This window comes from Sciurus vulgaris (genome assembly GCF_902686455.1).
Source record: "Sciurus vulgaris genome assembly, chromosome: 12".
Taxonomy (NCBI): Eukaryota; Metazoa; Chordata; class Mammalia; order Rodentia; family Sciuridae; genus Sciurus; species Sciurus vulgaris.
In genome coordinates this window covers 98,494,130-98,498,539 of record NC_136473.1, presented here as the reverse complement: position 1 = coordinate 98,498,539, position 4,410 = coordinate 98,494,130, and the positions used below count along the sequence as shown (strand labels likewise).

The window sequence follows — 4,410 nt, the reverse complement described above, 5'->3', positions numbered from 1 at the left end:
AAAGCCACAACTGAGAAATTCTTCAAAATAAGTAAATTGTTCAAAATAAGTCCCCATTACTTACTTCAAGTGACTACTCCTGAAGGGGAGGTGAGTTGGCTTTACTGAAGTGGAGGCTCATCCAGAGCTGGACAGGGGCAGTGAGCAGAGGGCAGAAGAGACACGTGATTTCTGTGCATTCATGTTTTTGTATTTACTCTTCCCATCCTGGGATGTGTTTCCCATCCTGAGTCATCTGGTAAATGCATAGTGATTTTTTTCTTCTCTCTTTTTTTTTTTTTTGCATTTCATTATTTATTTAGATGTTTAAGCTCTTGCACTAAGATTTTACAAGCTGGTGAACACTGAAAAATGATTTCTCTCCTAGAACTGTAAGCACACATTCCCAGACAGTATAATATACTGCTTGAACTAACATCAGTATCACCATTTTATTAATTACATAATAAAAATTATCAAATTTCTAAATATTGTTACAGAGCTCAAAATGTATATAAAATATTAGATGTCTGTTAAATTCATTAGCAGAAACCCATTTCTTTTCTTCTTCTTTTTTTTTTGCAAGAGGTTAGGAAGCAAAGGGAAGAAAACCACACCTCATACAAAAAGTTGGTAAAAATATCATATATAAATAGCGGAAAGATCAGTATAGTTGAAGGAAGGGATCGGGAGAGAGGGAGGAGGGGAGGGAAAAGGGAAGTACTGGGGACTGAATTAGAGCAAATTATATTTCATGCTTTTGTGATCATGTCAAAATGAACCCTAAAGTTGTGTATAACTAAAAATAAACAATATGAAAAGGAAAGCATATGTAAATTTAAAAAGTTGGTAAACATCTTCTGATAATAATGAAGGAAATGGCAAGAATTTCAAAATTTTATGATAAAGAATTGTTTTAGGAACAATAACAAAGCATCTCTACCTTAAAAAGTGTTTACTAAATTAAAGGTCTGTCTGCAAGAGGCAGAATATGAAAAATAGCCCTCTCCCATTCTCTTTTCAGGCCCTCCCTGTTCTGTTGAACCTGAGCGTGCCAACATTAAATTACTGGAAGGATTTTTTTTGGTCTGGAGACATAAAGACATGTGCTTCTGTAGCAACTTAGGTTTTCCAAATGGAGATTTCCCATAACAGCATTAAAACAAACAAACAAACAAACAAACAAAAAAAGGTTTATAGAAAGACATTAAATAATCACCATAAGATTTGGTAAAAATTTTAAAAATTAAAGCAGAAACCCCTCAAAACCCAATGTTCAAAAGCAAACCTGTATATAGTGGCATGCATAAAGTGAGCAAGAAAATGCCTGCGCGTGCCCTGAAATGTTAGAAATGACTGAAGGAATAAATCAGATAGGGTCTAGAGTGTTTTTAGTTCCTGGAGTTTTGGTTTTGCATGATGACTAAAAATGTGCAAGTATTATGTGGGTATTTTGGCACCTACTCTTTCTAAATTTCTTATATGATTCTAGCACGAATCTAATAAGATTCTGGCATGGAAAAAGATTTAAAGACACTGACTCAATACCACATGATTTCAGTAAATGTTGATTGATAGAAATGATAAGCACATTTTAAATGCTGAACAGCATGAATCTCTTGCTAAGTGTCCAAATAGGTCGATTGTAATCCTAACATAGGGAATGACTTTCTGTCAGCCTGTGACCTGGTAAAACTGCTGTCCAGTACGCCTATGGAAGCTCTGTCAGACTTTTTCAGCATGCCAACCCTTAGCTAATACATCCTGCAAGCTAGGTCTGGCCTCAGGTTCCACTTCCCAGACAACAGCATCAGGCATCTGAGTTTTACTGAATGCAACAGTTGTTTCTAAGACCGTTGGAGTCTTTGAAGCTCAGCAGCATTTTAGGACGATACTCTCCAGACACAACAGTTGCTTGCTGTTGAAAGTTCCACACTGCTTTCATCTTAAGAATTCTGAGCATCTTCCAATTTTTTGCCACCTTCAATTAATGCCAGTGCAGCAATCACTGGAGGTCTCTCAAGGCTGGCATCACAGTGGACAGTAATACAACAACCACATTCTTCATGAAACTTAATTTTTGCAAGACTTAACCAGTCATCAATAATCTAGTCGAATGGTGGTGCACCGTCATCAAAAGGCCCATGGAGACCTGGATGCCCTCCTGCTCCACGGGAGTAGTATCGTGAGTAGCTTCACATACTCCTGCTGTTGTGGTAACACCCTGCTTCTTAAGTTCCTCTATAAATTTGATCCAAGTGCCTTGGTTGGATTGTGTGTAATAGGGAATCTCATGTAAGTGACTTCCACAGGAGCAGAGCAGTTCATTCAAGCTGTGTTAATTTAGTTAAAAATTGCTCAACAGGTTATGAAAGAATTTTTAAAAAACTGAGTACAGAAATGATATGAAGTAACTGAAGTCTACCTCAATACACTCCACTTGCTATCCTTAGAGCTTTAGGTCTGAAGTTGGGAGTGATGGGAAATGAAGTAAACCTCCAAGAAGAAACGGCGATTCTTCAATCAGGAAGCCGGAGGCAAAGGAGGGGAAGTGCGTGAGGTTTCCCGTCCCGGGCAGAACTCTCCTCTGGTGCTCTGTGGATTTCAGTCAGATGCTTCTGTGTCCAGGTTAACCCTCCTGTGGGGGCTTCTTGGTGGAGGAGTGATGAATTGTAACAGTTGGCTTGTCTGCAGGGAGGTCGTGCTGTGCCTGGCAGTCATCTCCACTGCCATTCAGAAACTCCATAAACATGTGACCAAGAACACCGCAGAACTGCCCTCTCTGCAAAGGTGTTCTCTCCTATGGTAGCTTCAGTTATCAAAAGAAAGTTCCAGACTTAGCCAACTTCACCTTCAGCTCTCAGAGTGATTGCCCAAGTTTCTCTGGCTCCCCTTTATACGCCAGAGCCATAGTAATTTTTCAACATCCATTTCATGCTGTTCTTTGTGTTGACTTTCCTAACATCTCTGGGCAGATAACTGCTCTTTTCTCCTTTCTACTAAGGCTGCCTTATGTGCATCTCATCTCTCTCATTGCATGTGGCACACCATAAATAACTCACTTACATATCTGTCATTTTTGTTTTTCCAGTGCCTAGCTTAGTGCCTGGCACATAGTAGGAACTTCATAAATATTTGCTGAATGAATAAAATGGTGAATGATTGCTCCAGATGTTGCTCATAGAGAAGTGGTTCCTGGTCCATCCTTCTCCTGGGGGAAAGTAGGATGAAGAGACAGAAGCACTCCAGAAGAGAAACAGAAGGCAGGGCGCTCATTCAATAAATATTTATTGGGCTTCTGGCACTGTACCAAGTTCTGTGGGGAAAACTGCAGAGGTGTAAGGTACACTGGGTCTGTTTGGGGGGTGGTTAGCAGTTAAAGGCTTGATTTACTTTTTGAGCCATTAAAAGAGAAATTGAATGCTAAATTTTAAAACTTGTCTCTGTGTATATAAGGAAAGAAAAGTTGGAAAGCCTTGTGAGTTGAAGGATTTGGGAATGGTTTCCTTAGGGGAGCCACAGGTTAATTTGGGTTCTGCAGTATTGACTGAAGGAAGGGCTGTGGAGGTGGCAAAGCCTGGGCTAGGTGGGAGCTCAATGGTTGACTGTGTGGGAATTGGCTGCGGGGCAGGCTTTACTCCGGGGACCAGAGACACTTTGCACACCTATGTACATTCCAAGGTGCTTTGAACCCTGGATTATCCTCAGAATGCTGGTATGCGTGTGTGTGTATGGGCAGTTTTCAAGAGGGAGGGTTCAGCTTTGAAAAATGTAGACAGATTTGAAAAGGATGTTAAATAGTATCATTTTAATCATGAACAGGTAGCATGTTCATTTATCTATTCATGAAGTCTCAAAGCGGGAAAGGAAGGGGAAGAAAGAGAAGGGAGATCCAGACTGATGCTTCAAAGGTCAAAATAATAATAATAGGTATCAATATTTATTAAATGATTTTTCTCTCACAGTGTATCATGACCATAAGGTACCTCCTTCTAAACAATAGAGGCTATAATTTAGGGGCCAATAGTGCCTATTTAAGATAAATTAAGTACTGAACTAAAATGAGTAAAAATTTGTTCATTGTTACACAGATGAAAATATTCTGAATTTAGAGGCAGGAAATTCTGTGACTTGCAGAGATTTTAAAAAATTTGTCACTTTCTTTATTTTAATCTGCTAAAATAACTTTTTAAAGGATTATTCTATTTAGCCTTTTGAATTTAAGGATTTATTTCAATGAAAAATTCTGCATTTAATTGTAAAAATGGAATATAATGAACTTGACTTATTTGACATAGATGCACATTCTTTTGTTATTGGATATTTAATATATATAGCAACGATTCAGACTAGGGCCCTTCTTTTTGGCCATTGCCATCTGGAAGTTAACATACTGACATATCAGAGATGGGCATGGTGGATTTCTACTTT

General features: G+C 38.7%; 1 pseudogene across 1 annotated transcript; it reads right to left on the bottom strand.

Moving 5' to 3' along the window:
- Positions 1-1,186: 1,186 nt before the first annotated feature.
- Positions 1,187-4,054, bottom strand: LOC306641057 (protein tyrosine phosphatase type IVA 1-like; annotated as a pseudogene). The gene has a single exon. The product of its transcript is annotated as a protein tyrosine phosphatase type IVA 1-like (transcript).
- Between the last annotated feature and the right edge of the window lie 356 nt (positions 4,055-4,410).